This window comes from Eleutherodactylus coqui, chromosome 3 (genome assembly GCF_035609145.1).
Source record: "Eleutherodactylus coqui strain aEleCoq1 chromosome 3, aEleCoq1.hap1, whole genome shotgun sequence".
Taxonomy (NCBI): domain Eukaryota; kingdom Metazoa; phylum Chordata; class Amphibia; order Anura; family Eleutherodactylidae; genus Eleutherodactylus; species Eleutherodactylus coqui.
The window spans coordinates 119,195,004-119,208,105 of record NC_089839.1 but is presented as its reverse complement, the minus strand read 5'-3'; the positions used below and the strand labels follow the sequence as shown (position 1 = coordinate 119,208,105).

The window sequence follows — 13,102 nt, the reverse complement described above, 5'->3', positions numbered from 1 at the left end:
ATCTTATCCAAAATTTTTTAAAAACTCAGACGTAGACAGGGGGGGGGGGGGGGGGATGAGGAGGAGGGGACAAGCGTGGGTGGGGAAGTGAGGTATATTCAACTGTTTGACTCTGAGTGGGAGGTCCTCCATGTGCCGACCCAGAAGGTGGATCAGTTTAGTGAGCCTCGTTCTACCCAGCGTTTAAGGGCGTCCGACCCTCTGAACGCCACCCAAGGCTGCCATGTCCTGTAGTATGCTTCCCACGACTTAGGGTCTTCTGCCCCCAATTCGTCAAACCTCATGAGGGTATATAGAGCCTTGGGACGAGTCGTCTCACTGCAAATATAAAGTGCTTTAGGAGGCTTACTTTTGCAGCCTTTTGCGGTTTGGCGTGCTCTTTAACCCCCGCTGTGCTACAAGTGGTGGAGGATGCGCGGGCAGTAGTAGACTCCCCAAGGAAAAAAAATGAACTGTTGCCATAGCTCTGGAGGACTTAATAAAACAGCTCAAGGCACTGACAGTAGTAGACTCCCCGAGAAAAAACAAACTGTTGCCATAGCCATGGAGGAGTTAATAAAACAGCTAGCAGCAACTAGCACACAGCAGCAGAAAGCATTGTGTCTGCAGCAAGAAACCAATTGCTGACTCGTCAGATGGCGATGCTAATGGAGACTAAAAGAAAAGAGAAGAAGTCATCCACTAGCATGGACATATTAAAAACTGTAAGGGGGTCTTTACAAAAAATGACCCCAGAGGATGATGTAGAAGCTTACCTGGCCATCTTTGAAAGGGTGGCAGTAAGGGAAAAACTGCCACCAGAACAATGGGCGGAAGTTATAGCCCCCTATCTCACTGGGGAGCCGCAAAAGGCATATTATGACTTGCTCCAACAGGATGCCGGGGAATATAAGCTAAAAACTGAGATTTTGGCTCGCCTGGGAGTGAGCATGGCAGTCCGAGCACAGCGAGTCCATCACTGGAAGTATAGCCAAGACAGACCTCCTAGGTCACAAATGTTTGATCTCTTGCACCTAGCCCAAAAATGGCTACAGCCGGAAACCTACTCGCCTACACAAATAGTAGAGAAAGTTGTGATGGACCGGTTTATGCAGACTCTGCCCAGGCCTATCCAACGATGGGTGGCCCAGGGAAATCCCGAGAATATCGACAACCTGGTGGGCTTGGTCGAACGGTATGTTGCAGCGGAAGAGACCGCGGCGGCTGTGAGGCCTTCTAGTCATCCTGCAGACGCTCGGAGAGAGAGCGCCAAATCCATTTCAGAAAGGAAGCCAAGGAACCAGAGGGGGTTGGAGCCCGTGCAAAGAAACCCGGTCAACCCCGTTACGTGCTGGGAGTGCCAATGTCCAGGGCATATCGCCGCTCATTGTCCAGCTCGGGTTGAACCCATGGAATGTTCCTATGGCCGGGGCTGTTCTTTGGTGGCACATTCTACCTGCGCTACAGGGGTGGACAGAGACACCCAGCCCCAGATGTGTCAAGTGCCAGTGAATGGTGTGGAAGTGTCAGCCTTGCTGGACTCAGGGAGCATGATTTCGTTGCTGGACTCCGCCATCGCCACTGGACTGGGCCCCCGGGGCAGATTGGGGGTGGTCTGTATACACGGGGACACTAAAGAATACCCGGTTGCCCAGGTGACCATCGGCACAGTGTGTGGAACCTATGTACACCAGGTGGGGGTGGTTAACAAATTACTCTACACACTGATAATTGGGAGGGACTTCCCGTTGTTTTGGGAACTATGGGCGGAGGTACCGCGGCCTTGCGGAACCGGCATGTCGAACACCACGGGAGGTGTTCAACATCAGCATAACGAATTTCCCTTTGCAGGACTGACTGATTCTGAGGAACCCACTCCGGAACCCCAGGTACCTGACCTTGAGGTGAACAGGGATAATTTTGGGACTGCACAGCTTAATGATCTGACTTTAAGAAATGCACGAGAAAATATCTCTGTGATTAATGGTGTATCCCAAGAGGCAGGGGGTGAGGTGCGATTTCCTCATTTTGAATTGATTAATGAACTGTTATATCGGGTAACGAAAGTAAATAATGAAGTGATAAAACAACTTCTGATACCTGATGGATATAGGCGTACGGTCCTCGACCTAGCCCACACTCACATACTGGGCGGTCATTTAGGGGCAGAAAAAACACAGGAACACATTTTACAGAGATTTTTCTGGCCGGGGTGTCATAAAGAAATAGAGGATTTCTGTAGATCCTGCCCTCAGTGCCAGATATCTGCTCCTATCTCGCACTTCAGAAGCCCATTGGTACCATTACCAATAATAGAAATACCATTTGAGCGAATCGCTATGGATTTAGTGGGACCCCTTGTGAAGTCAGCTAGAGGTCACCAGTATATCCTTGTAATCGTGGACTACGCCACCAGGTATCCAGAAGCAATACCTCTGAGGAACACTTCCTCTAAATGTATCAGTAAAGAATTGTTCCAGATGTTCACTCGGGTGGGGCTCCCCAAAGAGATCCTAACAGACCAGGAGACCCCATTAATGTCTAAGGTGATGAGCGAACTGTGCAAGTTGCTGAGGATTAAGCCATTGCGCACCTCCGTCTACCACCCCCAGACAGATGGGTTGGTGGAAAGGTTCAATAAAACATTAAAAAATATGCTAAAAAAAGGTGGTAGAAAAGGATGGCCGGGATTGGGACTGTTTGCTTCAGTACTTACTATTTTCCATTTGAGAGGTACCACAAGCCTCCACGGGGTTCTCTCCTTTTGAGCTATTGTATGCACGACAACCCCGTGGACTACTTGACATAGCAAAAGAGACATGGGAGAGCAAAGCCACCCCACATAAGAGTGTCATTGAACATGTGGCCTAAATGCAGGAGAGACTTGCCAAGATAATGCCGTTAGTAAAAGAACAGCTACTCCAAGCACAGAAAAGGCAGGCTAATGTCTATAATTGGGCAGTCAGAGTCAGACAGTTTAACCCAGGGGATTGGGTGCTGGTGCTAGTCCCCACCGTAGAAAGTAAGTTTCTTGCCAAGTGGCAGGGACCATATGAGGTGGTGGAAAAAGTAGGGACGGTCAATTATAAAGTCCTCCAACCAGGTAGGAGAAAGCCCACCCAAATTTACCATGTAAATTTGTTAAAACCCTGGAAGGAGTGGGATTCACTGGGTTCTCCCTGCTTGGTCATGGAGCCGGAGGGTAATATCCAGGACGTGATTATAGCAGAAACCCTGTTGAAATCCCAGAGACAAGAAAGCAAAGAATTTTTGCAGAGGAATAGAGATCTGTTTACCGACCGACCCGGTCGCGCTAGGGTCCTGGAACATGAGATCCTAACGTAAGGGTCAATATAAAACCCTATAGGATCCCTGAAGCCCGCAGGGAAGTAGTGTCCCAGGAGGTAAAAAGGATGCTTGAACTGGGGGTCATTGAGGAATCCACAAGTGGATGGTCAAGCCCCATAGTCTTGGTGCCGAAACCGTCAGGGGAATGGCGCTTCTGCAATAATTACCGGAAGCTTAATGAAGTTTCTGAATCTGATGCGTACCCAATGCCCCGGGTCGACGAGCTGATTGGCAGACTCGGCTCAGCCCGGTATATGACTACACAAGACCTCACAAAAGGGTACTGGCAGATTCCCCTGTCGGCCAACGCGAAAGAAAAGACGGCTTTTTCTACCCCAGAAGGGTGTTTTCAGTATGTGACCATACATTTTTGGACTAAAAGGAGCCCCCATAACATTCCAGAGGGTGATGGACAAAATCCTAGCTCCCCATAAGAAGTACGCAGCAGCTTATTTAGACGACATCATAATATTTAGCCGGGACTGGGAAAGCCACCTCAGCAAGGTTCAGGCAATATTTGACTCCCTCAGGAGGGTGGGGTTCACGATAAATCCAAAAAAATGTGCAGTGGGAATGGAAGAGGTCAAATACCTTGGCTACATAGTGGGTAGGGGGCTAGTTAAACCCCAAATTAATAAAGTGGAAGCCATTCAGGACTGGCCAAGACCCCTAACCAAAAAACAGGTGTGGGCGTTTTTAGGTATAGTGGGCTATTTTAGTTTCAACAGATTTTATTAAAGTTCAGAGTTAAAACAGTAGTCATTCATGCTTTCTTATTTCCCCACGCAGGGGGCGGTGAGATTAATAGAAGGAATGACAAAGGTTTATTTTCAGACATTTTTGTACATTTCTTACATAACCTTTCTTTTAACGAGCTGAATTCTACTATATCGCCTGTTTTTGGCCTTTTCGGTGAATTCTAGATATTCAGGCTTCAGCAATTACAAAATTATAAAGGAAACATAAAAACATGAAAGAACATGGAAAAGTAGGTCTTCACACTTTGTTTTCCATTCGCTACCGACTTTGGGTATTTCTTTTGCTTAGCTCTTTTAGGATTTGTGTGGTTATCGGGGGGGATTTAGGTTGAGAGCAAGTTATGTCTAAGGCCTGGGATGTCCATCATTTCAATCCAAGGTCTCCATAATTCACTGTATTTCGTTAGAGTGTCAGTTTGTATAGCATGTATTCTCTCATATAGGGCTATCTGGGAGATCCGGTTTTGGACTTCATTATATAAGAGGGTTGGCTGTTTCCACCTCGCTGCTATATGGATTCTAGTTGCCATACATATGTGCTGGATCAATTTATGTGCTTGATATTTTATTCCTGGCGGACGATCTCCTAGTAGGAATATTGTTGGAGATTTTGGGAGTGGACCAATAAATAGTCTTTGCAATAGTCTGTGTATCTGAGACCATAGTCTGGCTACCACCGGGCAACTCCACCATATGTGGGCTTGAGATCCTACTTCTGTACATCCCCTAAAGCAGAGTGGTGAAGTCAAGGGGAAAAATTTATTTATTCTTACTGGGACTAGGTGAGTGCGGTGTAAGATTTTAATGGACGTTTCCATTAAGGAGACTTGGTGGCTTCCTCTAGTGATAGTTTCACAACAATGTTGCCATCTTTCCACTGACATGTGGATTTGTAGTTCCGTTTCCCACTTTCGCATAAACGGAAGTTTGCTTTCTGTATCAGGCTCGTTTAACATTTTGTATAGTAAAGATAAAGTTCCTTTCCTCAAGGGGTTGTTTTTACATAATCTTTCAAGTGTTGTCATTTCAGGGATCACCCTAGGTAAGTCCAGTGAATGTAGGAAGTGGAATATTTGGTTGGCTCGGAAGTTTTCTGCTGTTGGGAGATTGTAGTTAGCTTGGAGTTGGCTTAGTGTTATTATCTGGGAGCCCATTAAAAAGTGGCTAAGATTTGTCAGTTCATTTGTCTTCCACCACTGAAAATGGATTAAGTCCATACTCGGTGGAAATCTTATGTTCGGTATAAATAGTGGGCTATTTTGCCACGATTGCAGCCTTGCCGACAGAGCTTACAAAGGGGAACAAGTCGGTAATGGTGCAGTGGACACCAGAAGCGGAACATGCGTTTGAACAGCTAAAACGTGTATTGTGTCGACAGCCCATATTGATAGCTGCCGACTTTTCAAAAGAGTTTATAGTCCAGACGAATGCGTCGGAAGTAGGGCTGGGGGCCATATTGTCCCAATAGATTAATGGAGAAGAGCTTCCCGTGCTGTTCTTAAGCCGAAAAATGCCCCCTTATGAAAAAAATTATGCCATAGTTGAGAAAGAAGGGTTAGTGGTAAAATGGGCCTTAGACTCCCTAAGGTACTATCTCCAGGGAAGGAAATTTAAACTAATCTCAGACCATGCTCCCTTGAAGTGGATGTATAAAAATAAAGGGAATAATGCCAGCGTGACAAGATGGTTCTTAACGTTACAAGAATTCGACTGAAGTGGAACATAGGCTGGGAAAATTACATGGTAATGCAGATGCCCTGTCTAGGATTTATTGTTCAGCTGCAGTTGGTGCCCAGCCGGACGGCTTGGGGCAGAGGGGGGAGGTATGTAACAGGGTGAGAGGAATGGTCTGGAGTGGAAGGTATGTGTCACAGAGGTTATTCGCCTCTGTGATGTAGTCCGGTCCTCTTTCACTCCAGGCCAGATCTTACAACCTGTCCAGCATGCCATTTAAGGAGACAAGTGGAAGGTAGAGGGAGGTGTGTGTGCCTGGGAGATTCAGGCTGCAGTTAACCGGTGATTCCTGTTCTATGCAGTAGAGATGCGCTGTGGACGAGGCGCTGCACGGTTCCAGCCGGACCCCTGGGGGATACGCCTGCCCTTGGACTAGAGCCTGAGAGATTGAAGGCATAAGGACCAGCTGCACTCTGGACATCCACAGGTCTGTGGAACTCTATGGACTTGTATGGTCTCCTCAGCTGAGGATTTACCTGCTTCACCTCCGGACTGTGGAGGTTTAACCTTGAACAGAGACTTTTGATGTTGCTATCATTTATTATTTCTCTGGAGACCCAGTTGTTTATGTTTCTGTTAAAGACTGTATAAATAAACCAAACAAGAAGAAAAGTGACCGTTTGGTGTGCTCTTTAACCCCCGCTGTGCTACAATATATATAACCACATAAGCCTTAAATGAGTATACCAATTTATTTTTATATATTTTATATTCAACTGTTTAAACCTTAACTAGACTCAGGTAACTGATTATTGTCAAACACAGCCAGCATGCAAGCTCAGGAATGCTTTTGATTAACCAATCAACAATCCCAGAGACAGCTTTAGTAACCCATAATAAAGAATTGTAATACATTATGCATATGTATATGACAGTTGCCCTCTAGCCTTGCTTTCAATGTCTTTGTCTAAAGGACTATAAATACTTCTGCTTGTTAACAAGTAAACAAAATCATTCATGATTACATAACCGCTATGTGATGTGTCTCCAAGCAACTCATATTTAAAGGGGTTGTCCCGCGCCGAAACGGGTTTTTTTTTTTTTCAATCGCCCCCCCCCCCGTTCGGCGCGAGACAAACCCGATGCAGGGGTTTAAAAAAAAACAAAAACGGATAGTACTTACCCGAATCCCCGCGCTCCGGTGACTCCTTACTTACCTTGCGAAGATGGCCGCCGGGATCTTCACCCACGGTGGACCGCAGGTCTTCTCCCATGGTGCACCGTGGGCTCTGTGCGTTCCATTGCCGATTCCAGCCTCCTGATTGGCTGTAATCGGCACACGTGACGGGGCGGAGCTACGAGGAGCAGCTCTCCAGCACGAGCGGCCCCATTCAGAAGGGAGAAGACCGGACTGCGCAAGCACGTCTAATCGGGAGATTAGAAGATTAGACGCTGAAACTAGACAGCACCATGGAGACGGGGACGCTAGCAACGGAGCAGGTAAGTGAATAACTTCTGTATGGCTCATAATTAATGCACGATGTATATTACAAAGTGCATTAATATGGCCATACAGAAGTGTATAACCCCACTTGCTTTCGCGGGACAACCCCTTTAAGCCTTGATTTGGTACATAAAAATATACCTGTAGCACTCCGTTGCACTCAAGCAGAGACAGTGATAAATAACCTCTTTACCCACTGGACAACTTACACTATGCCCCTGCATCGGGACTGAGAGATCAATTGGATCCACAGGTAAAAAGTTTATTCTTACACTTATGTTCCCTCTCTATGCTAAGTCCGTGACGGTAGGCCAGTGGGCATACAAGGACACGTCTGTCATGTTTGTGCCTTCGTCCAAGAACCAGACAGTTAGATTAGGATTTATCGGGTTCCTGCTGCGCTATGAATTGATGAGGGATTGTCATAGTCCGACAGGAAGGAAGTGGCTGCAGCAACTTCAGGAAGCAGAGATATCAGGACATGACAGCACACAGGGCATGTTCCAGATTTTTGTGACCACAATGTCATGCAAGGCTTATGGAAGAGATGGTGACAAGGGAGCTTTGTTAATATTTCATCTTTGATATACTCAAGTCCCAACGTTGTCCTACCTGCAGCACACTTAGAAGTATCCCACTGGGAGAGCAAACAATATTGATGTGGCAGTTGCACGCTCTAATAAGGATCTGGACCAATGGATCCTCATAAACAACGTATCCACAAAAATAGAAAAAAGAGCAGCAATTATAAACTCTTGGTACGGTGGTATAAAACCCCCCAATGGTTAGCCGACTACAAACTTGCCCCCCCATGACAGATGCTGGAGGTGCAACCAGGGAATAGGCTCATACCTACATATATGGTGGGAATGCCCCCTTATTAACCCATACTGGAAGGGGGTCGAGAAAACACTAAAAGGCATGTCACCAAACTTAACACGCACTGCTGATCTGATCTTCCTTTGGAGACCTTCTGCAGCCTTCCATCCTATGAGGAACATACTAATTGCCCTGGCAATTGATGCAGCTAAGGCCCTTATTCCTCTACTGTGGCTACAGGAATCCCCACCCTCATTGAACCAATGGAGGGAAAAAGTTAACTTAATCTACAATATAGAAGAACTAGCAAGTTGGGGAAGAGGAAAGCATGATGAATTCGTACAGATGTGGAGCCCCTGGAAGGCCCTGGTGTGGGGGGATAGATGCAGGACATACAGAAATAATTTGTGCAGTACCTTCTCAGTGGACCTATCTCACTGGGTTCTTCTACACACATACATATTTTCTAACGCAAGCAAACAAGCCTTAAATACACCTTTAGGGATGACAGATATCTAGAGGTTTTGACCTGATTACCGCGCTAGGATTACATACAGGAAACCTCGGGAGCGACATGGAGCAGACACTCGAGCAACCTCAGACACCAAATACTCTACCCCTCCCGTAGCGTCTACCCTCCCCCCTTCACAACCCCCCCCACCTACCACCCCTCCCAGTGTTTTGTCTTTTAACCCACCATGCACCAAGAAATGTATATAAGAGATACTGCAGTATCCGGTGTAGGGGTACAAGTTAGAGCTAAATTCTACTTTTACTTACCGTTGTTAGTTGATATGGCTTTTATACTGCTCCTAGCCCATTAGGACTAGGCATAAAACTGATCTGTATGTATGCCAAGTTATATATGTTTATATAATGCAACAAAAATCAAATAAAACTTGATTTTCAAAAAAAAAAGAATAAAGAGCAGCAACTTGTGGAGCAATATATTTCCGGATGGATACTTACATCCCCAGCTTCACAAGAAGTATCTTTATTGTGTACACAGCCACAGTGTCTCCTGCTTTTTCACAAGAAGTATCTTTATTGTGCTACACAGACACAGTGTCTCCTGCAACGTTTCGACTGTTACATACAGCCTTTATCAAGTATACAGGATCATACAACAACCCACATATATATATATATATACATATAAACCACCCCTACACAGACAACCCCCAATAAAACCATACCTCAAGAAGAAGCATAAACCAAATATGAGGCAGCGTAGACCAGATGACACCTGAATGTGATCCAATTTGATGAATGTAGAAATTGTGCTTCACCGGTCTGTAAGTCACCATAGTTCCAGCTCTTTTTTTGATCTTTGATATACTTGCTACAGCATATGGCACATGATCTACATTGACCTATAATGTTTTGTTCATCCGTGCCAATGATCTGTGGGAGACATTCAATGCTTTCCTTTGTAGCAGGAGGGTGCGCTTGCTCAACATCTACTGCGAGGAACTCCAAATGTGTCAATGCAGTCTCCATAGCCTGTGCAAGCCTCTCTTCAAGAGCCATATATGTAAGAAAGCAGGAATCCATGTAGGACATGGCTTGAACAACACCAATACCATCTCCAAAGTCATCCAGCAACCTCCATTCAACGTCCAAGTATTCACTCATACTTGAATCATTTTCTAAATTATTATTCTCATCTAAAATAAAAAACCCCGGAGGCAAATAATGGGGTCCAATCTCATTTTCCTCATCTGTGCTGCTCTCAATGTCCTCACGATACTGTAACCATGGCATTTCACCATATTTCAGAAAGTTCTGTTCTTCAACTTGGAAGCAAAACTCAGAATTTTCATCTTTTAGACTACTACTATTGCTCTGAACCTCGTGCTCTTCTTTTTCAGGCAATGTCTCCCAGCTCTCATCAGATAATAGAGAAATGGTCCTTATCATGAGAGAAGTATGAAGGTAAACATGTAGACCACTCTCTATCACTGCAATAGGAGCTGTCATCGTCCTTTGGGCAATCAGGAAGCTGATAGACTTCAAAATCATCCCAAAATGTATCATCCACAACCGGGTTCTCCTCTTGCAGACATATGACCTCCTTTCTTCCAGGCACCTTCCAAGCTTGTGGTGTTACATTCTTTAACATTGTGAGCCTTTCAATCCTTGCTGTTCTTTTCCACCTTGCCATGTGCTTCATGGATTCCTTTTTTAGAGCTTTTGGCCTCTTTTCTAGTTTTGTTGGACATCAAATCATCTTTTTTGGAAGAATTTGCAGGAATCTGTTTTTGTATTTTAGGCCAGACAATGGGTTTATTTGTGAGGTCAGATTTATGTCTGTCTGTGCTCAATTCCTTGCAATCAGATATACTGCTCTTAACTGGCAGCTCAGGTCCATCTTGTTTTTGCTCAATATCACACATGCTCTTAACCCCTGTGGTTTCGTCCCTCGACACAGAGCTTGTGGACAAACTCCATTGGCTAAGTTAGCAGATTCTACCTGAGATAAGCGGTCTTCTGGGCATTGATAATTTAGGCTAGAAATGGCTGATTCTTCATTACAAGGTTTTTGTTGGAACTCTGAAAGAATGCAATTTACAGTTTTGCTATGTTTTTCAGTTTCCCAATTTACAAAATCATCATTATAAAAGCCTTCCTCCCCCTCACTGCTGTCTGGCTTAAAAGAGTCAATATTCACAAATGAAATAGCATTTTGAGGGGAGCGATGTGGATGACCCACTGAAACACGCTTGGCAAAGGTTTTCCTGCTTTTCACGCAGTCAGTGATATTATTGAAAGTCTGACATCTTAGTACGTGCTCTGACTTTAAAAAGGGGAAACAGCATTTTGCTCAGCTTCAGTAAACAGTCAAACTATCATTAACATCCAATGTTCTGCTATCTTCCTTCAAATCAGCGATTAAAACATTACCAATGCTGAAGAGCGACAAGTAAAGGCTTTTTTTTAAAATTAAGTCCTTCTCCACGTGCACATTGTCCAACTTAAACCCTTCACTTTATCTTCCCCGTCAAGCTGAAATTCGGTGTGGACTTTCCAGAGTAGGTTGGAAGCTGATGGAAGACAACATGCATACACATCTCCTCTCTATGACTGTCTGATAGCCACCTGATGGTTTACGTCAGGCAGATTTACAGGACTCCTGACCCATTCCTGCCACCTGATGTCCCGGCAGAGTCCGGAGCCTCCAGCAGTGCTGACTACACAGCTCCATCCTTATCACCTAATGGCATTTTAATCTCCATGTAACGCCTGACTGCTCCTATTACGGTAAGCCATAGGAATTGGTGAAAGGGAACGGGGCTTTTTACCCTTTAAGGAGTTCTATTTATTGTCCAGGACAAGAAGAGGCAGATGAGGGATATAGTAGTAATTAAAAGAATTTGTATGCTGCACTGTAAATATTGTGTGTAGTGTGATTGTTCAGTAGAGGTATGTTGCAGGAGCAAAAACTGGACAAGTTTTAGGCAGGGAAGCTGTCCAGTAGGCTGAACAGCTCAACAGGGAGAGACACCACCTGGAGCACAGAAGTTCCCAGTTTGAATCCTGACAATAGCTCCCTCCTTCCAGGATGGCCTTGTTACAATCGTGTGGGAAACAAGGCACGGGGCCCACACTATCGGGAGCAAACAATACACACAGGTTTCACTCAACTGGCCCTGAACTACAGGGAGGCTGACATGGCCCTACCTAAGCGGGCACATCACCCCGATAAAGGGCGGCCCAGCGGTCTTCGGATCTTGGCCTTAGCTGCTCCTAGGAACCACGCCACCAGAACAGGACACATAAACATGCCACATGACAGGGACAAGTGGAGAGAACAAGAAGACACACAGAGCCAGAAAAAACAGCATACAACAGCCCAAATGCTACCACTAGTAGAAGGTGTTAAGCTATAAATAAATGCAAGGTATTAGTTGACATTTTGATTAAAACATAGAAGCTAGCGGGCCACTTTAAGACTCCTGGCTATACTGCTAGTCCCTACACTAAACAGGAGTTCAGCGGCACCAGACACAGTTCACACTGCAAGCAGCAACCGCACAGACAACAGGACACATTGCAAACTCTACAGGACAGACAACAGAACACAAGTCACACAGCAAGCTGTACAGGACAGACAACAGGATACTGGCTTTACAGGCACTGGCTTACAGCAGACAACAATATATAAAGCAAACCACACAGATAAAACTCACAGCAAGCCTAAAAGTGTCCTCATACCAGGGGGATAGGCGATAGTGTCGGGGATCCACCAACTGACACACAGAGCAAGACATCAGACGTTTGGAGGCCGCACCTGTCAGGGGAAGGGAAAAGGAGAGCTGCATGTGCTGCAGACAAGGACTACAGGTGTTCAAACCATCTTTGGGAAGCAGACAGACACAACAGACCTACATGCAAACACAAATCTGAGTGGGAACAAAACAGATACATCCAAACAATACAAGACTAGCATCAACTACTGACAGGAGCTGGGTTTATATGTGCTGCAGACTAAAGGAGGATTGGCTGCTGGAGAACACCACACCCAGCCAGCTCAATTAACCCCAACCTGTGGAGTTGTGCTGCTAGGAACCTTAGTACTACAGATCCGAGCAGCACACCCTGACAGGCCTCTGGACATCCTAAAGCCGGGCACCCTGATCCTGGGAGCATGAACATTCTGATCTGGCTCCCAAAAATCTTCTTCTGTACCCTTTCGCAGATATTGCAGTTTCCCTTTGTGCACTCTTGACCTTCACTCTTTCTCCCCTTGGACCCTCACCGGTGGAGGAGGTGGCTGGCTTCTTCCTAAAAAGGTATTATCAATGAAGGGCTTGAGCAGAACCAAGTGAAAAACGCCATGGCTCTTTAGTTCGCTAGGGAGTTCCAAGTGGAAGACAAGCTGACCAACCTTTGCAGCAACCCAAAAAAGTCCAATAAACTTTTGGCCTAATTTGCGAAAGGGCAAGTGTATTCTTAGATTTCCGGTAAATAGCCAAATCTTCTTCCCAACCTGGAAAGTAGGGGAAGCTTTTCGGTGTCT

The 13,102-nt window shown here is 45.5% G+C and overlaps 1 pseudogene; it reads right to left on the bottom strand.

Moving 5' to 3' along the window:
* Positions 1-7,645: 7,645 nt before the first annotated feature.
* LOC136619812 (E3 ubiquitin-protein ligase Praja-2-like) lies at positions 7,646-11,224 on the bottom strand (annotated as a pseudogene).
* Between the last annotated feature and the right edge of the window lie 1,878 nt (positions 11,225-13,102).